General features: G+C 41.1%; 1 protein-coding gene and 1 long non-coding RNA gene across 4 annotated transcripts in view; one reads left to right on the top strand and one right to left on the bottom strand.

Moving 5' to 3' along the window:
- LOC120523473 overlaps nt 1–27,919 on the bottom strand; it is a 157,793-nt gene that overhangs the window by 15,358 nt on the left and 114,516 nt on the right. For all 3 annotated transcript variants that reach the window (XR_005632636.1, XR_005632635.1, XR_005632634.1), the window contains exons 4-5: nt 7,217–7,399; nt 11–3,791 (exon numbers count right to left, since the gene is read on the bottom strand). This is a non-coding gene — a long non-coding RNA (uncharacterized LOC120523473). The remainder of the gene's footprint in view (nt 1–10; nt 3,792–7,216; nt 7,400–27,919) is intronic.
- clybl (citrate lyase beta like) overlaps nt 1–27,919 on the top strand; it is a 333,276-nt gene that overhangs the window by 254,373 nt on the left and 50,984 nt on the right. The gene's annotated exons all lie outside the window — the stretch shown is intronic.

The raw sequence follows: 27,919 nt of genomic DNA, 5'->3' as shown, positions 1-27,919 counted from the left end.
CGCTGCATACCTTGTCTCCCAGTCCAACAGTTTCCAGCTCGACACTATCGATGCTCTGGCTCATCACGACACCTAGATCTGTGTCTTAAGCATTGGTCTGGAGGAGAAAAGGAAGAGAAAAGTCTGGAGTTCTCAAAACAGTTGCCATCATGTTGGCCACTTTTAATTCATTGAATGTCCGCTCCATCACACTATTCCACACCACATGAAAAGGGGCCCGTTTTTTTGTGAAATCGGTCAAGGGTGCTGCTCTCTCAGAAAACTGACGTACAAACCGGTGGTAGTAGCTCACTAGTCCTAAGAATGCTTGCACCTGCTTCTTGATTATCGGACGGGGCCATTCCAGGAAGTCTTTGATTTTGGAACACTGTGGCTACATGGTAGCCCAAATATTTGGCTTTGTTCAACCCAAAATAACATTTCTGGGGATTGATACACAACCCAGCTTTCGCTAATGTCAGGAGGATGGTGTATATCTGCAACACATGTTCCTCCCAGGTGCCAGAAAAGATGACGATGCCATCCAGGTAGGCGGCACAATAGGACTGGTGGGGCCTTAGCACTCTATCTAGCAGATGCTGGAAAGTTGCTGGTGCCCCGTGCAGCCCAAAGGGAAGGACCCTGTATTGTCAGTTCCCACTAGGGGTGCTAAAAGCTGTTTTTTCTCTCGGGGATGCCATTAAGGGAATTTGCCAGTATCCCTTTGTCATGTCAAGAGCAGTCAGATAACGGGCCATCCCCAGCCTCTCGAGGAGCTTGTCTACTAGGGGCAAAGGATAGGCATCAAACTTGGAGACCTGATTAAAACACCTAAAGTCATTGCAGAATCTCCAGGAGCAATCCAGCTTAGATACGAGGACGATAGGACTGGACGAGGGGCTATGGCTTTTTTCGATGATGTCCATATCCAACATTCGTTGTACCTCTAGCTCCACCTTAGCATGTTTCACTTCCAGGAGACGATAGGGCCGTTCCCTGACTACCACCCCCGGGTCCGTCACAATGTCATGCTGAATCGGCAAGGTCTGGCCTGGTGTTTCACTGACCACTTCCAGGACAGACCATCTTGCACCCTCAAGCTCCTGTCGCTGGTGGGCAGTCAAATTGTGGCCGAGGTTAAGGCTGATTTTCTTTGAGAAAAGGGAGAGGAAGGGTCCGGAGGGAGGTGGTTCTTCCCTGTCCCTCCAGGGTTTCAATAGTTTAACGTGGTACACCCTCTCACTCGGTCGACAGTTTGGTTGGCTCACCAAATAGTCCACAAGCCTTTTTCTCTCTTTAACCTCATATGGGCTTTGCCAATGGGCCAACAATTTGGAATGGGAAGTGGGCACAAGCACCATTACGCAGTCTCCTGACTGAAATTTGCGCAGGGAGGAATTCCTGTTATAATTCCGGGCCTGCACTGCTTAAGCCCTAGACATGTGTTCTTTAAGGAGGGATATCATTTTCTCTAGCCTATTGCGTAACTGCGCGATATGTTCTAGGATGTTAGTGGAGGGAAGCGCCTCCGCTTCCCGATTTTCCTTTAGTACATACAAAATTCCCCGGGGTTGGCATCCGTACAAGAGTTCAAAAGGGGAAAACCCTGTGGAGGCTTGAGGCACCTCCCAGTAAGCGAAAAGCGCTAGCGGTAAAAGTTGGTCCCAGTTCCTACCTTCCGCTCTGACTACCTTGAGCAGCATCTGTTTCAGGGTCTGATTAAACCAATCCACCAACCCATTCATCTGGGGGTGGTACACCGACGTCCTGAGATACTTAATGCGTAGTAACTTGGTGAGTTCAGAATGTATCTGAAGTAAAGGGAATACCTTGGTCCGTAAGGACTTCTTTCGGTAGGCCGACTCGGGAGAAAAGACTTACTAGTCCCCGTGCGATATTTTTTGAGTTGGCAGCTCACAGGGGAACCGCTTCAGGATATTGAGTTGCAGAGTCGACTATCACCAATATATATTTATGACCTCGTGTTGAAGGTTCCAGGGGCCCTACCAGATTGACACCGATCCACTCAAATGGCATGTCTATAAGGGGAATTGGGACGAAAGGAGCGCAATCCCTTCTGGGTATCTGACACAGCTGACAGACTGGGCAAGACAGCCGACAGAAATGTCGGACCTCCTCTTTGATCCCGGGCCCGAGCCGAGAGAGTTTCACTCTCTCCAGTGTTTTTTTGGCCCTAAGGTTGGCGCTTAGGAGGTGGGCATAAGCTGGTTCGCACATCTCCCGCTGGTAGGTACGTGGGACTAACAACAACCGCATTTTACCTTCGTGTTCCGCAACTCGATACAACAACTGATTATCTAATACAAAGTAAGGTCCCGGTGGAGTAGAATCAGCTGACACTGAAACTTCAGGGAATCATTGTTCCACTGTTCTCTTTAAAAGGATGCCGGCATGGAGTGAAATTGATATTCCATGCCGGTGAGTGGATTGGGGTTAGCACTGTCCCAACCCAGAAGCTCCTCCAGTGGTACTTATGGGGCGAGGTCCGTAGTCAAAAAGGGCTCCCCTGGATCACCCATGTTATCAACAGTTGCAGAGGAGCACAGCATGGGAGCAGCTGGGAGGGCCCCTTGCCCTTCCATAATCAGACCCAGCATAGGTTTCGGAGTGGTGACAGGTCTACCACTATTACTTTCTGACCAGTCTTGTCCCAGTATTACTGGGATGGGGGGCTCGGGTAATACAGCGACGAACATCTCTCTAGGCTTCCCTTCCCAGGTTATAAAGCACTTTGTGGACCTGTATGACCTGGTCTCCCTGTGTACACAAGTTACTCTCGTGTTTGGAGCTCTCCACCATCACGATAAAACATAACAGCGAGCAATAATGGTAATGTTACTCCCGGAATCAAATAATGCTACCACCGAGTGCCCATTTAATAACACCACTCCCGTATTGGTGACTGCCAGAGGATTAGACAGAGCACAGTACCTCTCACCCTTGGCCCAGCTGCAGTCCATTGGCTCCAGATTGAGTGGAAAGGAGTTGACGATATGTCCCACCTCGCGGCACTTAAAACAGTGCATTGGGGCGTGCGCCCTGTTCCTCGGTTTGGCCGGAGTCTCCGTAGCATGACGGGTGGGTTCTGGGATGGCCACATGTCCCTGTTGGACCCCGCAAGCTGGCTTCTCAGGTTCACCGAGTTGGGTTACCGGCAGTTGTTGCTCCAGCACCTCCAGAAGGCCGTTCATATCCTTAAAAGGATGTCTCCGGACCTGCTGGGAGAGGTAGACCGGCATGGCGTGAACGAATGCCCTGCTGACCACCTGCTCGACCACCTGGTGAGCCTGGTTAATGTCGGGCCATGGCCAGCGTCCGATCTTGCCGCAGAACTCCAAGGCCTGGGCTGTAGCCGCTGGGCTCAAACTTGCCTGCTGGCTGGAGGTTACACCGTAGTGCTTGCAAATCTCGGCCTTGAGGAGGTCGTATTGGGTGGGTTCTTCCTCAGGAAGGTCATGATAGGCCCGCTGCACCGGGCCCTTCAAGTACGGAGCCAAAATGGATGCCCACTCCACCACTGGTTGCGAGTGGCCGTCCTGTTGAAAATCGCGAGGTATGACTCTATGTCATCTGCCTCCGAGAGAGGAACAATAGAAGGAGGCGGGGGTCATGCGGGCTTTGGCTTTACCATCTCTGCTGCTGCCAGCTGTGTCTTCGTCTCAGCGAGTTCCACCTTCATGGCTGCCTGGTCCACTTTGAGCACCTGGAGCTTGTTAGCCATAGTCGTTAGGACGCTGTTCAAGTCCTGCCCTTCAGACATTTTTTGGGTCTTTATCCTGCAGACTATGCCACTGTAATAAAGACAAACACACTGTCATCAAGTTTTAGGGTTTGTGGCCCTATATACTGTAACAAAAATGGGTCAAATATTTCACAGAAATCATCAGACATTGAAGGGTGGGTAGACAGACATTTTAAGGAGTCGGACTGGAAATTAAGAGCGTGGGATGCTGGGAAAACATGGTGGTGAATGGTTGGTTGACGTCATCAGATGGGGACCAGAGGAGAGAAAGGGACCCGAAAGTGTTGCGTTTTAAAGAGTTGTCTGGTGAGGATTATGGCGGCGGTGCTTCTTCTTTTCTACAGAAAGAGAGAGAGGTTAGTCCCCCGCCATTGTCCCCTGGCACGACTTGTCGCTTTGCGTGTCGGGTCCTTAAGCTGCTCCCCATGCGCTCGTGTGTGACTCTATATATATATATATATATATATATATATTTATATGCTCAAACTGCAGAAGCATAATTGACATGTGACGACATGAGTGCTCAGACTATATGCATACAATGCACACTCACATTGGTCACTGCACAGTGAATTTCATGAGATTTGATGGCGTCGTCAGAAAATCAGCTTGTGAGACTGATCATGCTACAAGATAGCTGACTGAAATTTCTGAAATGAGAGAAATTCTTTCAATCATGCAACAGCTCAATTGTAAAATGCAGTCGGACATCACAACAACTCTCATACTGCATGTGAAATGATGACTGATGAAGCTGAAGTTAACGTTGATTCAGAAAATGGTGACTGCAAAATGGGCTTTAAATCGAGCCAAAATCGCACATAATATCCCTGGTTCAAGACATCTATGCTATGCACATGCCCAGTGTAGGTGGACGATTATGTCATATGCATTTTTGGCCATTTACCATGGACAAAAATAATTTTGTAAACAATGTGACAATGCTAATGTGGGGCGCGATCATTTTCATTTTAAAACACAGTTTGTAAATGAAAATGTAGTAGTGTGGCCATAGTCTATGGTAGCTTACTCTCCACCCTTTATATACTTCCCTTGATTTGTAGCCCCTTCCTCTTTCTTAAATAAGGGCGATTGTAGTCCTGTCAGAAAGAACAGGAGGCTGAGCTTTCAAAAATAATGGGACGTGAGCTGTTATTTCTGTTCAGTGAAATGTAACTCCTTTAGATTACAATGCGAATATCTGCATTTGTGTGTGTGTGCATTTCCCTAGCAATTATCCATTTGATTTAGACTTATTATGAACAAAACCTTAAATGTCTGCAACAGGGTAAATACTTTTGATATTATATGATTATGTTTATACATGGTGGGACAAAAGTAGGTATACAGTATTCATTTATAATTTCTTTTTATTTCACAGGTGTTAAGTAGGCATGCAGTGCTGATCGAATCATGTTTAGTCACTTAGTTGCTCAAAATGGCTTTGTCAATGTTGTAACATTCTTGGAACCTGTTCCAACACTGTGACTCACAATAACATACAAATTCCGGTTAGCATCAATGTTCATTAATGCCTGAAAGTTGCACTCATTCAGTGTGTCCACTGTGTGGGGTTTCCTCATAAAAACCTTCTCCTTTACTAAGCTTCAAAAAAGAAGTCCATAGGTAAATATGAATTATTAATTAATACTTACTTTTGGCCCACCTAAAACACATACCCACCCTAAACCCTGTTAATAACCAGGGCCCTAACACTCACATGCCACCCACTGCAGGGAGCAAAGAGCGCAGATGCAACAGCAGAATATTAACAAAGCAATAAAAAGCCACTAACAGGGTCTCTTGGCCCTAACTTAACAAACTGCTCACTCTGTAAAGTACAGTAGGATGGCATTGTCAGTTGCAAACCAGCCAGAAAAACTAACACCATTAATAATACTCCTTCTCCCCTCATCTGTGAGAAACCTTCATTTCCTTTAAAGCTGTCAAGCACTACCTCACATATAATATGATGTAATCCCATTGCATTCAGTGCAATAGATGTAGCTAAACAATTAGGGGTGGTTCTATTGTTTATTGTTAACAAAACAAGCCACTTTGGTCTATTAGCACATGCTCAACCCAAGAAATGGTGTTAGTCAGAAGTAGCAAAGCTTAAGGTCTAATGAAAAAGAAAACGTTTTTAAAGGTGTTGGGATTTCAGTTGAAAAAGATAAGTTAAGCAAACACCTGTTATGTCAGATCATTGAGAATCTATGATAGTTAATCTTGAAAATGTATGACAATAATGTTCCTGTTTTGTGGCCTATATTCTAGACCAAAATATACTGAGTAGCCTTTCTAAGATGTGCCATGCTGCACTCCCTACTTTCTTATTTCATGAAGTATATATTTTAGCATAATAAATAGACATGCTTTTAAATTAATTCAATAGTAAGCTTGAGGCCTTTTTCCTAATTGTAACCAAAAATAAGAAAAAAGCAAGAAATTATAATTTAAAAATAGCCCTTAAGTGAAATACACTACTGTATATATAAAATTATGTTATTAGCCATGTTAGCTGATGAAGGCAGGTAATAGAATACATTTAAAAATGTTTGGTGTGTCTTGCCCTGTGTGTACATTCAGTGCCTTTCCTCTGTATCCTAGCGTAATAATAATAATGATTATTATTATTATTTACATGTACAGTATGTAGCGCTTTTCTAACTACTCAAAGCGCTCTCCAAGCAGGGAGGACCCGGGGAGCGAATCCACAATCTCCTTACCACAAAGCAGCAGCTCTACCACTGCTTGACCAGTGCTCCCTCTGTCTAGATAGATAGATAGATAGTGTGTTCCCATAAACCCTGCCTCTGAGACACTGTTCTATCTTTGAAAGTGACTCTCAGTGTGCCTCCTACTCCTTGACTCTTCCTTGTGTGTCTCACACTCATACTTCTTCTTTCAATTGCGTCACCAAAGCCAAACTGACCAGTCAGATTGCTCTGAGGAACCAGACACACACAGACTTTAGTGTTTTATTATACACTATAGTAGATAGATATGTCTGCGGTGGGCTGCCTGGGGTTTGTTTCCTGCCTTGTGCCCTGTGTTGACAGGGATTGGCTCCAGCAGATCCCCGTGACCCTGTAGTTAGGATATAGCGGGTTGGATAATGGATGGATGGATAGATATGTATATATTATTAAATTAATAATAACAAGAAAGTGCTGAAGATAATTCTTGAGTTACTATAAAATAGTTTTAAGCAGATGCCCTTTTAAGGCTAACTTTTCTTAAAAATGGAAAATCTAATTTAACAAGCTTCTTACGAAAATGAATAAGAATTCCTGGGGATTATTGAATTTAAATAAATTTCTCTTTTAAAGGCAGAAGGGAAGGGCATAATCTTTTTACCTGTGTTACAGAGGTGCAGGAAGCATTGTCTTTGTTATTTATTCTTTAACTGTTTTAATGACAAGTAAAAAAAACAACATGAGGGAACTGATTTACCAGGGTAACCCTACATACTTGACAATGAAATGGCCTTTGTCCCTTTCGAATAAATAGTGACGGTCTAGGGCCACCTTCCTGTAAGCTGGTATGATGAGTGATGAGGACTTCTCCTTGAAGTGGGTTTTTAAGTCCAGAGACCAAAAGAAGCATGGTCAAAGGCTGGGTCACTGCTCTTCATCCAGGTTATTTTCTTCAGGTCTGAGGGCACAAGAGAAAAACAGGTACATTACACCACGTCCACTGTGCACTCTTCAAATTGGACTCTAAATGAGAAAGGCTATACCCATGTGTGTGGCACTGTACTTTAGAGGCTTTACTGAATATTAGATAAAACAGAAGTTAGCTTGTTAGCTTGCTGTTATTCTGCCAAAGAAATATTACAAGTAATAAAAGTAATAAAGGACCAGAAGAGGAAATGTTAATCAGAATTCTTAGCAACCTTCATAAATGAAAAACCAGAATAACCCTGAATTGAAGCTGTATTACTTAGCCTAATTTTTTTTTGGCAAGAAACACTAACCAAACTTATTCACACATTAACTTTGAAGCACTTATCCGCAATCTCAGATAACCAGAAAGTGCACGGCGCTGACTGTTTCCCTAACAACATTGTGGCAACCACTCCAATAATTGGCAGTGCGTATAAAAAAAAAAAAATGGGATCAGAAATAGACTTAAAAAATATTTTAACAAAAACCATTATCAAAATTTAACACTACACATCTCAAAAACTGACATGGGTATGAAAAAGACCAGAAAAACATAACAGAAACTTTAGAAAAAAATTTAAATGAACCCACTTCATAGCAATTGTACCTTATATACACACTCATAAAATCTTCATTTATTGTAATTTGCTTTGTGCTTAAAAAATATGAGAAAACCTCTTTAATCAAATCTAAATAAGACTCTTCTGATTTCCTGGTCTCAGAGGTTCATTTTGGAGAATGTCAACTTGGGGATTTTATCGAAGGATGAAGCAATGTTAGGGAAAAGAATTACGGAATGGCAGGCTACCAAACCAGTTAAAGCCTCGTCATCAAGTGCTAGACCCCGCGGTCTGTATTGTGAGATGACCTTTAAAAGTGCTAAGCCTACTATTGCTTTCAGATCTCTCACCCACTATGCCTGAGAAGGGGAGATCTTAGTCTAATTCAGGGTTGTGGAGAGTCGGAGCATATTCTGGCAGTATTGAGTGCAAGGCTGGGTAAAGGCAAGGACAGTACCTTATGTGTGACAGGCAGTGTGGTGTAGTGGTTAAGGTTGTGGGTTCAAATCCTGCTACTGACACTATGTGACCATGAGCAAGTCACTTCACCTGCTTAGACTCCAATTGGAAAAGCAAAAGAAATGTATCCAATTATACCTCAGATTGTGTAAGTCGCTTTGGATAAATGTGTCAGCCAAATAAGAAATAATGTGTTTTGAACACCGTAAAGGCTGAGGTGCTTAGATTTTTGTTGCATGGAAAATACCAGGAGATGGAAAGTACCATTTAGGGAAAATCAAAGGCGTATTCAAGGGTTCAAACGAGAGTTCACAAGCCAGAGGAATCAAACTAAACTGAGAGACCAACACTGAATTGATAAAACAGTAATTGAAGTCAAAAGCATAAGTAGATATAAAGCCAAGAATACTAAAACTACCTTTAGCTTCTTTTTCTTAATTCACAGTAAGACATGGTTTGATTTTTTTTAATAATTAATCAAACACTAGAATAACAATAGACATGCACTACAATCTTATTTAGATGGGAATGATGACTGAATTTGTCATTTGACATCTGTGTCATATAACCACATATAAGCAATAGTAGCACCATGAAGAACACGAATGTATTAAAATGTCAGGATAAACTAGAATATAGTAAGTGTTCTGATTACAATATAAATATTTAAACTATACAACATAGAAGTAGTCACAGGCATATGCTGTTTGCTCAAAATCTCTGAAGGAAAAGACAAGAAAGCAAGAAAGATCAAGTAAGAAAGGTCTTAAATAAGAGACACAGATATAATAATTCCAAAAATGAAGGAAATTAACTCTAGGGAAGCCACAATACACATTTACATTTACACAGTGACACTGCACAATATCTGCAAAACTTCATTTTGATGACTCTCATAAGAGTTTGCCTATAGGTACAGATGGTAGCGATCATATAGCTGATACAGGCCAGCAATTGATAACAGAAACAACACGGATGTAATCATGCCATTTTTTTGGATTTGTAGTGTTATTATATCATTCTTATTGGTTTTAAATAAAAACAATGCATAAGCAGAAAAAGCAATTCCTTATTTCAGGCCATCTTCCTAGTGTTAGAGAGGCAAACCCTGAGCAAGTTGCTTGTATCACAGACACTTCACAGTTCTCAGAATGCAGACAAGCATATCGGAAAACAGTGGAAAAGCAAATTCTTCAAGGCTTAGGATTGAGTTGCAGACACTTATTTTTCTTGGCACCTAAAGGGTTTCACCTATAGCTGATACTACAAGCTGGGAAAGGTGAGGATTATATAACAGTAGTGGAATGTTTTTACGGAGGACGACCTGGTCCCTGCTGAGATGAAAAATGCAGAAACGACAAGAAGAAGAAAAAAAAAAACAAGAAAAAAGTAAGATATGTGTAATATTCTGAAGCACTGCCAACACTTATGAACCATGTTTTACCAGACTCCTGTGAGATTGCCAGAATAACGCCATAAAAAGATTAAGTTTCACTGCAACAAAAAGGCTGAAATGAACAATAGGGTATTAAAAATTGAGTATCTGAAAGAAAACTAAAGGAAAAAAGGGGCAGAAATTGCCTATAACAAAATTCCCTTATACATTTTTATTTTTTTAAATCTTTGAGAGTGCTCTGTGATAATAATCATAGACCCTGTTCATACATTATGCTGTTTCATTATGCTTCACCAAATAACTTTTACTTATGAAATAGAATAGAATATGATAGTCTGTATAATTTTACACAACTGGAAAACGTGCTGAGCTCCATAAGAGATGTCTGCTAAAATGCAACAAAAAAGAAAGAGCTTGCATTATCTTGTTCATTTGTATCTTTTGGATCTTCAATGTACTAGGCCGATTATTTTTATTGAGGGGCCTAACCCAGCAGCAACAGGTTTAAGCAGATCCCCACACAAGATAAGATGCCTGTCCATGAACATACACAGACATGTTTACATCCCTGCAGTACACAGTTGCTATTTAACTTATGTGTGTTTTGTTAGACCACAAAATGGAAACCAAGAAGGAACATTGAGAGCAAATGTAAAGTCACACTGTAGTAAAACACATTTGTGGTTGGTGGCGGTCCGGGTTTTTTTAAAAAAAAAAAAACAGGGCACTCAGTCTCCAAACGAGCATAGGTGCAAGCAGTGGCATGGACGTGGGACCCTTGGTTGTTAATGGTGGAACTGGTGTCGCCCACGTTGACATTCAGCTGTGCACAGTTCAACCGATTTATTCATTAGCACTCTGGGGTGCTTAATTAGGCCCTGTAACTTCTGAGGCATAAAAGGAGCCTGAGAGGAGACAGATCCAGGGAGAAAAACGATTGCAAAAAAATTTAAAGCGATGAAGGTTAAACGAAAGGATAGTGAAAATGAAAGACAAAGAGCCGGTGCTGCTTCTGAGGGGAGGCAGGCGGTCAGGAAAGTGGCCCAGAGGGGAGAAAGTGAACAGTGCTCATGGGGTTTCCCACTGAAGGCCATGGAATGGTGGAGGGAACACAAGCCAGATTTAAAGGGTTGAGTGCAGCTCTGAGAGGACTTCTCCTGTTGCTGAGGAAGGGTAATCATTTAAAGGGACAGATGTTATGCTTTTAACCTACAATTTTAACTTGTTTTTGGATTAACTATCGTGACTTTTAACTTCTTCATGACAACTAATTTTATTGGATTATGTATTTATTTGTTTATTTAAAGTAGAAATATTGCACTTTATTTATTGTTTGAACACCATTTGACACTTTTGCACCTACTCAGTGTCCTCATTCATCCTGGTCCATCTCAGACTATGACTGTCGATGTCCCAGGTTCAAGGTAGCATTCCAACTGCAAGTAACCCATGCATCACATACAGAAGGTCCATAAATATGTCAACAAATTTGGGCTATGAAGATCCAACCTTCAAAAATGTGATCTCCTGACGTTTTGATAAACACTGTGTGTGTTTCTTTTCCAACAAAACACTTTTTTCATACAGGGTATCAAAGTGGAATTTTAGTTCATTACTTATAATTAAGATCAATAATCCTAGAGGATGCTATCTTTTGTACATTAATGCTTGTATGTTTCTGCAAAAAGGAAAAAATTATATATATATTTGCAAAGAGATTTGACTGGGAGTCGTGAACATTAGGACCACATTCATAAATAAGAATAAACATGAATGAATATCATATTTTACAAAGTCTGCGACTGTGCTTACCAGCACACACAACATCGAGGAGCACCTTGACTTGTCTGTTGAAGGTGATAGGAGGAAGCAGTGAACATGACTGCTATTTCTGTCTTCTAGTGATGGAGTGTAGTAATAAACGAATTTGATTAATAAAATGACAGCCCCACATGGACCACCACAGTTGTACAGGAAGTGTAGAGGACAGGACTCAATTTAGCTACATGCACTGTGTCAAAAAAGAACCGTAAATGTTGTCTTATAATAAACTCTTGCTGAGATATAAATGATCATGTCTAAAACAATAAAGAAGGTAGAGGTTTAATTCCAATTGCCGGTGAGAGGTAGGATTCTCAGCTTTCTAGTTAAAAATGAATCCTAGTTGTGGCATGTCAAACCTGTGTTTCTTTTAGTCACAATATAATTATAGCAAGTCTTTGACAGTGAATGATTAAACTTTGAAGAAAGATGGATTGACTGCTTATAAATGAATAAGTGTTTTAACTGCACACTGCATTCATTGGTTACAGCATACAGTATGTATATATGTCTTTGTAATAACTGTGCTTATAGGGACGATCAAAGTGCATTTCAAGGCCAGGAATCGATGGAGTTTTACCTAAGGTGACCAGATTTTGAAGGACCCAGTTTGTGATGAGAGAGGATAATTTAGATGGACCTTGGTGGAAGTTGGGGGTGTGATGTTTGGTCTGGTAACTTATAAAGCATATGCACTTAGGGTTTTGCATATTTACAAATTCTGCTGCTAGTATTAAAATGCATATCTTTATTTTTCACTCATGTTAACGTTGTTTGCAAATATGATAACTTCCCAGAATGAAAAGGAGGTCCTATATAGCCACTCAGATCATAAAGGCTACATTGTTAGTGCACTGTCAACCACACCAAATGAACATAAAACCAACAATGAAAACAACTGCTAGCTTCCATGACCCTGCCTTTATTGGGTGTATTGAAAAGCGGGTTGAGACAGAGTACATATGTCAGGTGGAAAACGTTCTTGATACAGAAAGAATTATCTGCAACCTAACATCAGTAAAACCAAGGAAGTGGTTATGAACTTCTGCGGCACCAAAGAGTAGATGCAGAAGTGGTGCGCTGCTGCAGGTACTTGGAGGTCCACATCAGAGACAGGCTGGACTGGTCTCTTAACTCGGAGGAACTATATAAGAAATGGAAGAACAGACTCTTTCTGAATCAACAAGCTGATTTAAAGGGCAGGCTCAGTAGTGGGGCACACTCTGAACTCATTGAAAGCAGTAGCAAAAGAGAGAAAGAAGGAAAATCTGAGTGTCATCAACAACAATTCTGCACATCCTCTCTCTTATACACTAACTCTGAGTAATTCCAGCCAACAAATTATTCAGAAGTGTGTAAAGAAATAGTTCTGGGGCTCCTTTATTCTAAAAACAACAGACCTGCATAATGGCTGACTATGACTGTAACTGCTAAGTCAGATTTATTTTTTAATTTTCTTTCATTTTGGTCATTCTGGTGTGGGTTGAGGCCATAGTGTGTGTGTGAGAGTGTGTTTATTTATTTATCTACTGTATCCATTTATTCAATGAGTTACTGCTAAAAGTCAAATTTCTATCTATCTATAGATATATTATAATTTACAAATGTTCTTGCCTAACCAGTGGTGCTGGGCTGTTCATTTGAAATGCAAGCCTTCTAGCATGTCTACTGACATAAGCACGGCCTTCATAATCACGGGATATCTGATTGGTCAGATCGTATCTGTTTTAATATGATGAGCGATTAAGCATCCTGCATTGAGGTAAAGCTAGCAAGACACTGTGTGAAAAACATGCATAATTCACTGTCTGCAATGCAGAATTAATCACATGTAAAATACTGGAAAAATACAGATTTTTGACTAATAAGTTGAGCCGGATATATGAGACTATCCCAGAAAATGCAGAATGCCTGATCACCCTAGCTTTAGAGGCTTACAGTGGGAGTTATGAAATACAAAAAGCACAGACTAGTAGACGAGTAACGCAAAACAACCTGTCACCAATGGTAAGTCTGAGGCTTTGAAGGTAAATCAGTTTAGTTGATATTCCAATTCATCCCACAGGTGTTCATTAGGGTTGAAGTTAGGGCTGTGTGCAGGCCACCCAAGTTCTTCCATACCAAACTCATCACCCCATATCTTATGGATCTGACTTTGTACACAGGGGCACAGGCATGCTGGCAGGGCCAGCTGTAGCATTTTTGCTGCCCTAGCTGATGCTATAAATGATGCCACACCATCACCCACCCTTCATGTGACCCAATCCATGACTTAAGAATTTCATAAATGTAAGATTATGGCTGTTTTACTTATTGATACAGTATAGGTTTTTTTCTATAATTGTCACAAATTATTAATGTTAATACTAATATAGCACAATTATGTGAATATAGCTGTCAATTCATTCAAGCTTACATCAACTCCTACACTATTTTCATAACACTGAACAACTGAGAGCATACATATATAATGAGAAAACACAAACATTTATATATCTAATTGTTTTTTTTAGAAGACATTTCAACTGTAGATGGTTTAATATAATCAGAAGCTTGCTGTCTGTCAGACCAGGTTAACGAGAGCACCTCTGATCTTTGTAGTTCAAAATCAACGTCTCTACTTTGAGCACTGCCTTCATTAGATATTGAGTTGGTTGAAAAATGTGACACTCGGTGACCTGTCTAATTGTTACCACTCACGTTTAAGGAATTTTCACTCGTGGTAGTCTCCAGACATGCATAGTAGTAATAGCAGTAATTGGTTGTTCATCGAGTCCAATGATGATGTCCACTTCTGTCTTTATCCGTGAGTTCTTTGAAGGCTCAATGGTCCTATCCTGGACCCACAACTCCTATTGCAGTACATGTACAGGTATATGTGGTAGTAACAACCATGGGTGTGTTCCTTCTCTGTTGTCTCCTGGCTACCCTTTCTTCGCCCAGCATACATATCCCATCCGAGCACATCTGCCTCCAGGTGTTGTGGTCAGTAGCTATTTCCTCCAGGTCCTCGGGCCTGATTTTGCACATTCTTAACATGATCTTCAACTGATTCTTATAGCTCTTTCTCTGGCCCCCAACACGGCATCATTCCAGATGTTGCTGGCCATATAGCATTCTGCAAGGCAGCTGATTTGGGGCATCCTAATCATGTGACCCAGCCACTGTAGCTGGTGCTGTGCAATCATGGCCTCAGTACTTCTGCAGTTGGTTTTTCTGCGTATTTCACAGTGAGGCATCCAATCATGCCAGGAAACCCCCAAGATGTGCAGCAGGCAGCATATAAGGAAATGCTCCAGAAGCCTAATGTTGCGGCTGTAAATTATCCAAGCTTCAAATCTGTAGAAGAGGGTGGTAATGCAGATCACTTTGTGCAGAGATGCAAATTCTTGTTTTGAAAGCCCCAGCTCCAAAGTCTCCTGAAAAACTGTTGCTTGCTGGATTCACTTCTCAACCTCATTGTCAATGATATGTGAAAGATGAAACTACTGACAGATTGACAGATTAGTTCTGTTTTAGTGGTCTTAATGGTCAGTCTCATCCTGCTATATGCTTTCACTGCTGTATCAATGACAGACTGGTGGTCTTGTGGGGTGTGAGAAATGTGCGCAGTCATCTGCATATTGCAGCTCAAAAGGTCTCACTCTGTGCAGTTTGGTAGTTGCTTAAAACCTCCTAATATTGAAGAGGTTACCATCTAGCCTGTAGTCCACTACCACACTACTGCTGTCCTCAGTCCCTTTGTGAAGCAGCTGGGTAACATATACAAGGAAGATATTAAAGAGCACAGGTGTCCTCCTAGTGTCACCCGAGCAGTCATTTCATTGTGAAACTGGCAGGAATGTTAATAAATTTGTTGGAGCATCCAACCATAAGGAAGATACCCCACAAATGTTCTCTCTGGACAGTGTTGAAGGCTTTGGAGAGGTCAACAAAGGACATAAATAAGTCCTTACATTGTTCCTGGCACTTTTCCTGAGGCTGTCAGGTAGTGAAAATCATACTGTATCAACTGTGCTTCTTTTTTCTTGAACCCACACTGCAATTCAGGAAGCATTGGTTCTGTGACGTTGTTGATCAGCCTCTGAAACACCTTTGCCATGATCTTGCCAGCAACAGCAAGGAGTGATATACACGTACTGTTGCTACAGATGGCCCTGTCACCCTTCTTCTTATAAATAGTCACAATATAAGCATCCCTCCATTGTTGTGGGATGTTCTCTTCAGCCTAGACCTTTGTGATATATTGGTGTAGAGTCCTTGTACAGATGTATTCTTCCTGCTTTAACAACTCTGTAGGTATTTTGTCAAAACCAGGAGACTTATTGTTGTAAGTGGATTGGACAACTGACAGAACCTCCCAGAATGTTGGAGATTGGTTTAGATTGTAATCGGGAGGAAATTCAAATGGTGAAGTCAGCATCAGAGACCTGATTAAGTATTAAATGTTCAGCCCACCTTCATCAGAATGCTATTCTGGAGCGATGCAATAATTTATTGGACTGTAAATAATTCTGACAGTATTATACATGTCATTTCTATTGGCAAGTGATTGAATTATCTGTGCCTTTTTGTGCACCACTCATCCTATATTGTCTGAATAACCCCCTGTAATTCTTGTCAAACTCTCTGCCATTGCTGCCTGATGGTACTGAATGAGAGGTTATTTAGAGTCGCCTAGTGTGCTTTATGCATGTTCCTCAGTAGGTCATGGATAATCTCCAAGCAAACCAGTCTCGATGGTTCTTGCTCATATAGCCGATGGTTTGGGCTGCTGTCTCCTAGAGAGCTGAGCTGATGTAACCCCATTTCTGGTTCATGTTGCTCAAGTAAGACTCCATTTTCCCTAGTTTCTCAGCTAGGGTGTGATGGAACTTGTTTCTTATATCAATGTTTGCCAAGCGACTGCAACCTAGTCTTTTCCCACTGAGCATGTTCTTTTGTGTCTTGGTCATAATCATACGATGATTTGTCCAGCATTCCGTACCTCTCATAGCACGGATGATGAGAACATCTCTGATGTCACTGCATCTCACTATAACATAATCAATCAGATGTCAGCGTTTGGAGCGAAGGTGCATCCATGATATCTTATATTTAGTCTTTTCCTAGAAGACGTTGTTAGTTATGACTAGGTCATGCTCAGAGCAGAGAGCAAGTAGCATCATACCACCATTTGCATTAGCCTGGCCAATACCATGTCTACCAACCACTCTACTCCATATCTTGTTATTCTGCCTCAATCAGGCATTAAAATCCCCAAACAAGAAGATTTTGTTATTCTTGAGGATCCGGCACAGGGCCTCGTCCAGTGAGTGGTAGAAGCAGTCATTAACCTCATTGTCAAATGGCAAAGTTAGTGCATAAGCACTGAGAAGTGTGGTGAAGTGATTCTTGACCAGGAGGGTTCGGGGGGTCATTAGTCTTTCACTTATTCCAATAGGTGTTTCAGTGAGTCTCGGCAGTAGTGTATTCTTATCGGCCATTTTCTCCCAGCTGGGGGGGTAACCTTTTTAGAAGAAGGTATAACCCATCCCTTCCTCTGTTAAAAAACCTTCATCCATGAGCCTTGTCTCACTTAATGCAACTATATAAAACCTGTAACGACTCAGCCCGGCTATAACTAGTGCTGTTCTCCTATAGGGTCTATCAGTACCACCATATGAGTCCAGGAGAATCGTTACAATCCATGTTGCTAATTTAAGATCAAACAACTTATTATTTTTAGTTCAACTGTAGGGGTGGAATGACCCAACAGGTGTGGTAACCTGTCCAGGCATGAGTAGAGTTAGTAGTATATAAAGGCCACCTTTTATAGTCCCCTCTTCAATTGGGGTAAGCAGTGCAGTCCCTCAATAGGGCTGCTCAGTTGCACAGAGGTCTGCCATAATCAGCTACTGCTGAGTCCCAGCTGTTTGCAACAAAACACCCTCTGCCGCTGACATGCAGGGTTCTCACTAGGAGCTCCTAATCCATTTGTACCTGCTTTTCTCGCAGGACTGTGCAAAGCAGTTTTTATAGTGCAGTAGGGGGCACCCAATCTGTAGTACCACTACCTTCGGCAAAATTTAGGTAATTCCAGTGGCATGGGTGAACCCAAGACACTAGCTCACAATCTTGGCAGCAGAAGGCTGCTGGGCCCTTGGTCTGTTAAAACCCACCAATTGTACACCTGCAACACACTGCTTTTCTGTCAGGGTGTGCATCCTCAGCCTAAAAAGGCCAATTCACAAGGCAGTGGGACTATTTGGGGGCAGTGGTTGACATGTGTTTCTAGAGCCCACTGCTGCTCCGAGATCATCTGCAGTTTAGCCTGGGACCACATGGTACCCAGTTATTATGTGTGGCTGTGATAATGCACTGCAGGTGTCCTTGTGGTTGAGAGGATTTGTACTGGCAGAGGAGACTTACGCATTCAGCTACGTGGGGCGCTTGCCAGCAGTTGCAAGCAGGAAGCAGCATGCATTAATTTACCAAAACCTACTACAAACCTACTACAAACATCTCTGCACTGCTGCACTACTGAACTAGATGCTTCACATACACCCTGTGTATCAAAACACCCCCATGCAGACATATATATTATACATCTGGCTCACTGAAACTAGTAGCTGAGTCGTTTTTTGTTAAAAATAAATGCCAGCCTTCCCCCCCAGATTTTGCTACTCTAGGTGCCTACCTAGTTCACCTATATGTTACAATTGGCCTTGCATGCTGGAATACAAAAGTGACTTCTTTAAAATGTTGCCACAGACTTAAAAGCACACAATTGTCTAAAATGCCTTTGTATGCTGTAGCATTAATGGTACCCTTCACTAGAATTAAGAGGACTAGCCCAAACCCTGAAATAACAGCCCCAGATGATTATCCATCCTACACCAAACTTTACAGTAGGCATTATGTTAAAGGTCTGCGGTGGGCTGGCACCCTGCCCGGGGTTTGTTTCCTGTCTTGCGCCCTGTGTTGGCTGGAATTGGCTCCAGCAGACCCCCCGTGACCCTGTAGTTAGGATATAGTAGTTTGGATAATGGATGGATGGATTATGTTGAAGGTAGTGTTTTCCTGGTATCTGCCAAACCCTGATTTGTCCATTAGATTACCAGATGGTAAAATGTGACTCATCACCCTATAGAACTCGTTTCCACTGCTCCAAAGTCCAATGGTGGCCTGTTACACACTGCTTAAGGTGATGCTTGTTGATCTTGGACTTGTGTGAAGCTGCTCGGCTATGAAAACAAATTACATGACACCCAGTATACGGGTTTGTGCTGATGTTGCTTCCAGAGGCAGTTTGAAACTTTCTTGTGAGTGATGCCTCAGAGGAAAGACAATTTATTTACATGGTATGCACTTAGCACCCGTGCTCTATCAGTTTGCATGGTCAACCATCTTGTTGCTTCTAGATTCTTCCATTTCATAATAATAGTACTTATACATGACTGGGGCAGAAATAGCAGTAATTTCACATATTGAATTTTAGCATCCCCACATGGCTCATCATGTGGTGGGTGTGGCAAATGCACTATTCAGTGTATGCTCCCTTTGACAGTGCCACATTTAAACTCACTGAGTTCTTCACTACGGCCATTGTTTATCAATGGAGATTGCATGGTTATGTCCGGGATGTTCTCTACCTGTTAACAATGGGTGGATCTGAAACACCTGAACACTTTTGGAAAGTGTTCAAGCACATTTCTTTAGATTGTCCCCCATAACACCTTCTTTTTTGTCGTCAGAGGCAACATATAAACATATTTTTATTTTAATAAAAAGTATATGCAATGAGATAAGATCCTGAAATTAAATACTTAGGCCTTTACCATGAAACTGCCTGCATTGAATTTACAGGGTCTCCCAAAAGCAGTTAAATACAGTTAAGAGCCTAATAGTATATGTTTTATTATGTTAAATTTCAGATTCCACTTTAAAGAGTTTTGGTGCAAGAGTACAAGAATAATAAAACGAAGAGCAAATGGAGGTGAAATACACAAGCAAAAAGGGCCATTGGGCCATAATTAGGTGTGATGGGATGTCTTCTGTGTGCCACTTGCATATTTAGTGATCATTTAGGTGTCTTTCCTGTGACAGCTATAGTATATGTATGGTTGTCTGCATCACACTGGCCTCACATGAGTGAGTGTGAATGCACCCTACATTGAACTGTCTTTCAATCCAGAGATGTTCCCATGTGTCTTCAAATACCTAACAGAAAATTTAAAAATGGATGGAACACTTTTAACTTGTGTCCAACAATTTTTATATGAACCTAATCTCAGGAAGATCACAGAATTTCAGGCAGTACTTAGAATTCTAAAGCACCGAGGCCTCCAGTTTAATCCAGATCTCATGAAGGAGAGCACTCCAGTACAATAGAGCAGCACCAGCTAGCCTAGCAGCATACCTGTGGACGTGGGAGGTCATTGCCATTGAAACAGGAGGTTTGCTATCAGTGTGGCTCAAATTCAGACCTCAGACTCATACAGTTAGAGTGTTGTCAATAGCTATTGTAATTCCAGTTATTATTGTTGAGATGTTACTTTTGATGTTTCTGACTGGATGCTGGACGGCATGGTAGGACTATGGCACCTATTAGTTCTCAACCCTCTCACTACCTTTGTAGAGTATACGTGGTCTCCTGTGTTTATGATGAGTTTTCTGTGAATAAACTTGTCTCAATTCCACAGTCCAAAGACATGCATATTAGGTGGATGTATCTAAAAATGGCTCCTACATTGTGCTTTATATTGCAGGGACAGTCTCTGACTTCTTGCGATGAAGTAATGTAAGAAGCAGCAACAAAAGATGTCAACAGAAACTGCAGCCTGTCTCATGACTAACCCTTTTACACATTCACTTGGCAAAAATGAATCTCCAAAGGGATATTGTTCTTTAGCATTAGAAGGACTGTGATAGCAGGATACTTTATTTTCCAGACTTGTTAAACTAAACTGACTTGATTCTGACACAAGAATCATACACTATGAGGCTAAAAATACGCAATTTGTATATTTCAATATACAGCAGCTAATCTTTCAAAATCAGCACCATCCACAGAATAGAATTTTTCAGAATAGCAGACTAGAACTTTTCAATTATCCCTCTTATATGGATGGACGGATGACTGTATCCTCTCATTCTTACGTTGTCAGTGATACCAACAATGTAGTACTAGCTGGTTTTACAGAATGGAATGAGAGGTAACAGTGCACATTTGTGTGCATTTCCTGTCCTGTGAAAGAATCCACTTCTAGTCATCATGCAAAGACAGTCAGGCATGTTGGGCTCTGATGAATTTATTTTTATAGATATGGAAAAGAATTAGTCTGGTCAGATTGTAATATGAAGACATGTTATCTGCACATAACAGCTAGTGCTTCACAAGCAATTTGAGTTAAGGTAGCAACTGGAAGCAGATGAAATCCATGTGTAGCAGATTTAAAGCATCAGACAAAATCGGGCAGATGGTTTTTTTAAACCAAGATTTATGTTTTGTTATACATTTATGGGTGGGTGGGTGGTGGGGGGTTCTCATCTGACAACAGTATACAATTCATGCTTGAAACCTCCAAATAGAGTGGGAATGACAGTGGCAACAAGCAAAATGGGGCCACTAGTGGACAGTACATCCCATATGTCAGCGTGGCACCCAAGGAATGAACTATTCGATTAAAGTGAGTTGTTGCCTTGGCAGAACCATGTGGAGTTTCCTAGGATGGCAAGGGACATTTACCTTCTCCTTAAAAAATGCGTAAAAACACATAAGGGTCATAGACGTTTGGAACACTTTTTGACAGGTGAGGGTAGCAAGTAGTCCCTTTTAATAAGAAGTGGCACCATGTTGCCAGTTTAAATATGTGGCCTAGCAGGTTGCAATTCATGAGACTTCAGCTCATAAAGTGGCATGCAACAATCACAGATTGGAAAGGGTGGGAATAAATAGGCTGGTGTCCCAGAGTATATGGAGTAGTGATTGGTGGGTTTGGCTGTAAGTGACCCTGATAATGGATGTTGTCTTTTCAATATCTGAAACTTGTTCAATCTGGAGAGAATTTAGTGCAAAGGCTCAAGAGAAAGACTACATTGGGAGGTGGGGAAGGAGGTGAGCCACCCCACTGAGTGGACTGGCAGAGAGAGTGGCAAGAAAGTTTAGTTTCTTTTGGTTTACTTTAGTGCCTTGTGCTCTCTGTTACAAACTGAAACCCAGTTGAGAGCTATTTTCTGCCTTGTGCCCAGTGCTACCAGGATAGATTTTACATGTGACTTTGAATTAAGTGAAGTGGATTTGAGAATGGTGTGGTATGGTAATTTGCATTTTCAAATGTGTTTGAGGTTACTTGCATCCTCTTTGTTGTCAGACAGGTTGCAAGGGCTGCTCCCTCTTTTCACAATATACGTGTGTATATGTTCTTAAATCTAAATAAAGAAAAAAAGAAAATCAGAAACAAAGGAGCACTTGTATCTTTCACATTTAGTATTACTGAAAATGTTTGGCACGTGTCTTGCCAAAAAGTCAGGTACACCTTTATGTGAATATAAGTTAACAGAAATCACTTTCTTTAATAGGAAATAAGGCAAATGCAAAAAAGTACCATGCCCATCAAAGCAGAAGTACGCATGTAGTTCTAACACTGGATGTCGGCTGTCAGAGATCACACGGTGCTCTCCCTTAGTGATGTGCTATCGTTTGCCACAACAGAACCTCTTTGCAGAATTAGATGAATTTTCTGTACCTTCACATTTCTCAGTATGTGGCTTTCTCTTTTGTGCCAAAATGAACACTCACGCATTATTTAGTGTCTTTTGAAAGGCACACAGATCTTTGCTGTCTTAGTCTTTTTAATGTCTCTTTAGAGATCTGCAATACTGAGGAAATCTTCATTATTATTAAATTGTCTTTCATTGTAAACACTGTCACAGGGACAGCTATGGCACAGTGCCTTCAGAAAATATTCATTTTTGGTGTTACAACATGAAGTTGTAATTTTGGAAAATCTACTTTTGATTCAGCAAAAGAAAGTGTCTGATATAGTTTTACTATATAAATATAATAAACTTATTGAATGATTGTACACACATATACTTACTAAGCTGCCTATGGCAACCCAAAACTCCCTCCATAAATAGTTCATCCAAGCATATATTCCAACTGAGTCAAAACTCTGGCCCTGAAATTGTTAACTATGCAAGATGAGTGGTAATCTACTTGCTGAAGTATCATCAGTATCTAACTGAATACACAGAAGAAATATGACTTCCTGTGCATGATCACCAGTCATGATTTTTGCTGGCAATTGAATATTTTCACAGTTTTACAATTTGTAATTGTGTGCCATTACATAGGCTTTATTTGTCGACTGCTAACACACAGCTGAACTATTACTGTTCTTAGCGGAGCTGATGTATGAAAGGCATTTTGTTTGACGTGTGTGCATTAAATAGGTTGTGTTGACATGAGAGTATCATTGTGGAATTCTCCTAATGAAGATGATAAAAAAATGATATACTGTATATAGGTATACTATATGATGCACAGTTTTGAAGAAAAATGAGCATTGCATGAACATGTCACAGGAAAACGTTGCATGATTTTACTAATCTAATTATATATAGAGAGTATACCCAACAAGGTGCCCAACGAGTTTCTTCCGGCAGCACTTCCGGGCATGGCAGAAATGCTGCCAAATAGGGTCCTGCTAATGTCCATGCTGCCCTTGGCAGTGACCACAGGCCCCGCTAGAAACCAAGGGTACTGCCCTCTGTTGGTCCAGGGGAGAAACGGTCTTGAAAATGCGCTCTCCCCCGGTTCTTCCATAATCAGGGCATCATGGCCCCAGCCGTCTGCCACAATATATTTTGGGACATAAAAATGCAAAGCTGACTGACTGACTAACTTACTCTCTCATCAACAAAAACACTAATTCCCATGTAGCTAAAAATCTGAAATATGCCAGGTTGGTACCTCTAGGACAGTAGGTATCCACTTTGAAAGGACATTTCAATATACATCAATATTTAATGATAACAACAACAGAAAAACTAAATACCCTAAAATCTCAAAAATGCCATGACGGATTTGATTAAAAATTGGTCACAAAAAAATAAATAAACAAAATTAGCCAACAAGTGTTTTTTTTATTTGTTGATATTTTGTCATTAATAATGCTGTAGTGCATGGTGCATTGTAATACACCGCATGTCCTGCTTCGCCAGAGCGCTGAGCTTTGAGAGATGGGGCATGCCAGTTTATGCAAATGAACGCCATCTGTAGAAGAGAACATAAGGAGAAAGGTTTTTTTTTCCATCAAACAGATTGGGATAACAGTTTCATTGTTTTTACTGGAATACAGAGCTTTCTCAATTATAGTTTCACCTTTTTACATTTCGCAACAACCCACAGACAGTATTTGAATGGAGGGTTCCCCTCTTCATGAATCGAGCATGATTAGAACAGCGGGTTTGAAATATGAGCAGCTACACACAGGGAAAAATATCACGCAGTCTTGCCTCTCACTTCAGCAGACCAGTGGTGTGTCGCATGTGACAATGAATCTGAAATAAACCGATTACACTACATTTTTATCAGTGCATAGCCTTGTGTTTTTGAAAATGCCAACACTATTGTCCACCTGCATATCGTCATTAAGTTTGCAATACCAAACAACGATCAGCATTAAGTGCTTTTTAAAGTTAATAAAACAAAGAGGGAATAATAAAAAAGAAAAAAGAAACCCCATGATTGAACAAAATGAAGCAGGATTTTTATAGCTAATGGAAATGTTGTTTTTCAGAATGTGTTATTTAGGTCCCAAAGCATCCCCAAACGTGATGATAGAACTTCAATACCTGACTGCTGATATGAATGTAGTGTTAATTCTTCTTCAGTCCTCACTGGTACATATGTTTGCTAAAAGGCTCCATTTTTGATTCATTCTCCCATATAATATTGTTCCAGAGTCTTTGTGGATAATCCAAGTGTGTTTTGCCAAACTTGGACACTTACAGTATGTTGTTATTAGTGACCGGTGGACTCCACCTGGTTGCTTTGCCATGGTTCTCATTTTTGGTTAGTTTCTTTTTGATGATGCAAATATGGCTAGTGACCTTAATGGAGATGACATTAGCCTACAGATCCCAATATGGTATTCTTTTCAGTTCTTTGTGACTTTGGCTTTCTCCTTTTGACTGCTCTGAGTGTGATTTGCAGAGCCTCAGACTGACATTGTAACAAGGTTCTACTGTTTTTGAGGGTTTCTTTTGTGATATACGACCAGGGTCCTTGGACACACTTCTGAGGCAAAGACCAGGAGAGAGGACATATCAACAGCAGTACCTCCTCCGGGACACGAGAGGGCAGTCCCCCTGGGTTGCATCAGGGCCACGGGCTTGGAGCTTAGAAGGTCAACCCTGTTGGGGGTCTGTGGCCACCACCAGGGGGCACCTGGACAGCTCTGAGGCAATCGTCTGCAGCACTTCCACCACACTTGGAAGTGCTGCCAGAAGAGGAGCTGGATTCAAATGTAGCACTTCCGCAACAAGTTGATCAGAAAGCACCTGGAGCACTTCCGGGTGCAGTATAAAAGAGGCCGCCTCATTCCATTCAAGGAGCCGAAGTCGGAAGGAAGAAGACAGAGCTTGCAAAAGAGGAGTGGAGGTGGCAGAAGAGAAGAAAAGGAAGGAATAGAGAATGGGACAGAGCATTGTGGGGTTTGTGTACTGTGTGTGGGCAAGAAGAAGTAAATAAACGTGTGTGTTGTAGGACATTCTGAGTCTGTGACTATCTGTGTCGAGGCTGATAGTTCACATCTTTTAATTATTACATGATGTGCCTGTACAAGCAGTGTTTGTGCAGCTTTACTTAGATGGTAAGGAACAAAGTTAGCCAGTTTTGGACTGGACTGGACTGGACCAAACCAGGTCTTAATGTTAATCAAATGATTTAATCAGCTACTACATAACTCAAAGTAAACATATTTTAAATTGAGTCAGCTATATTACAAAAAGGTTGAAATATCTTTGGAAGACATTGTAGTTGTAGAAAGGAATGAACTGCAGAGCAAGTAAAAACAATGTGCTGCAGGTCACACACTTGAGAGAAAAGTGAAAGTAGAAAATAAAATACCTGAAAAAATGTCAATGCTTAAACAAGAAGCAAAGGCTACATTTGAGAATCACATGTGAAAGGGTCTGTCTTTGCATATTGAAGCCACCAAAATATCACGTACCAACAGAGGACTGTGTGTGCAGAATGACCATAGAAAAAAGTGTAAACTGCTATTTTAGTTAGATATACTTGTAAAATGTTCTTCATTGTGTTTTTATTGGTAGTAGTGATATGTGGAAATGTTATGAAAATGTACAAGAGAAATGTAGTGGTTATGTAACCAAGGTCTAAAGGTTTCATGGCATGTTAAAAATCTGTTCTTCACTTTATCATATTCAAGAGTAGTGGAAAATAAATATCTAGCAGCAAAAGCAGCCACTACCTTATAACACTAGATCCCTGCATTTTATGTATCAAAACCCCAGTTTCCATTAAATACACAATAACATTTAAGAAGCGTACAAATTAATCTCTTTTGGGGTCATTTGATGTATCTCAAATCAATTGCTTAACTAGCAGATGCGGCCATATATTTTCCAAACATGAAATTTCTATTTCAGTGTTTTCTGGAGACAAAGAAGGCCCAGAAGCATTGAGTGTATGTCAGGGACTAGGTCTGGATTAGAAGCTAGTCCAACGCACAAACGCACTTGTAAATGGTTAGATTAGAGTGAGATAAAAGAAAAATCAGAGCACCAGGAGAAAGCCCACATGCAGACTGCACACAGGCAGTACCTGAGCAGAAACTGGAGTCCAGAACCCTGGAAAAGCGAGATAGCAGTGATAAATGAGCCAGCTTTTTTTATATTGGTCTTATTACATCCAATAGTATAAAGTGTTTTACTGTGATTCTATGTTTCACTCTATTATATCTAAATATAATATGTCACTGTTGAGGAAAAACTAACTGGACAGCTTCCTTGTGTGAAGATGTTCATATTCAATTACCATGTCAGTTCTCCAGCGTATACAGCCTTCCCCTCCAACCAAAGATAAAATCAAAAAGGTTTGATTTTATCATAGCCAATCGTAGAGCAGTTTGGTCTCAGTCTTTTGGTGTGTCACATTAGGCTATCATCTTCACAGGAACACACTGCTGACTGGCTAGGATTATACAAAAGAAGGCTACAACTGAAAATTGCTGGAAAAGTCATCTGATGTGGCATGGGCTTAAGTTGTCTCATTTCCTCTTATGGTACATTGTACAGGTCCAAATGACAAGCCTAGATACTCTATGCTTTCAATAATTCATACTGACAGCTAAAATTCATGGTTAACACCCATTAACACAAGGAGTGTCATTCGGACATACTGTTGATTTCCTTTGTATGTTGTAACTGGTCTAAATGTAACATGTAATAGTGGATCAAACATGCAGGAAAAAGCCACAGTGTTAATTGATTCACTCAAGTAAAATAGACCCCAGCTCCATTTCATTATGGACTGCCTTCTCTCTGTGGTTTTCATATCCTCTCTCAATTTTAACGCTTTTAAAATCAAGCCCAAGGCTACTTCCGAGACAGTACTTAGAGCTCTTGAGATAAGTTCCAGCCCCTTACATCTTTAAAATTGGTTGAATGGGTTCAGGAACAGGACAGAACAATTGATGGGTTTGATTTGTTTAGGAAATGCTAGAAGCTAATTTCTCTTAAGACATAGTTAAGGATAAAGAAATATACATGTGGACTCACTTCTGTGCCTTCCAGAGATGGCATCAAATGCTGCTGGGGTAGGAACCACCAACCTTGACCCTAACTTGGTATAAGTAGGTTCAATGATAGATAAACATATAGACATCTGTTTATCGCTGTGTTAATGTAGTTGACAGTAGAAAGGTTGCTGCCTCACAGTTGTGCTCTTGTGGTGTTTACATCCTTTCCTCATGTCTGCATTGTGATTGCCCCTCACAGCCTAAATATTTTCTGTAAGGGACACCCGGCAGCCTTACACCTAGGAGATGGAAGGACCTGGATAGAGAGAGAGCTTGCACAGTGCATTATCTCCCCTGGAGCGCTGGATGGCAGCCCCTCTTCTGTTGTGGCAGCTCCATGGTTTCCTACAGGGCACCATGGGAATTGAAGTTCTGTGACTATGCCTTTTTTAGTACTGTGGGTGCCTGTCCAGGGGGTGCTGGGGGACTGGTGAGCCCTACTTTGTGGGGCTCCAGCCTTA

This window comes from Polypterus senegalus, chromosome 2 (genome assembly GCF_016835505.1).
Source record: "Polypterus senegalus isolate Bchr_013 chromosome 2, ASM1683550v1, whole genome shotgun sequence".
Taxonomy (NCBI): domain Eukaryota; kingdom Metazoa; phylum Chordata; class Cladistia; order Polypteriformes; family Polypteridae; genus Polypterus; species Polypterus senegalus.
This window is presented reverse-complemented; position numbering and strand designations above follow the sequence as displayed.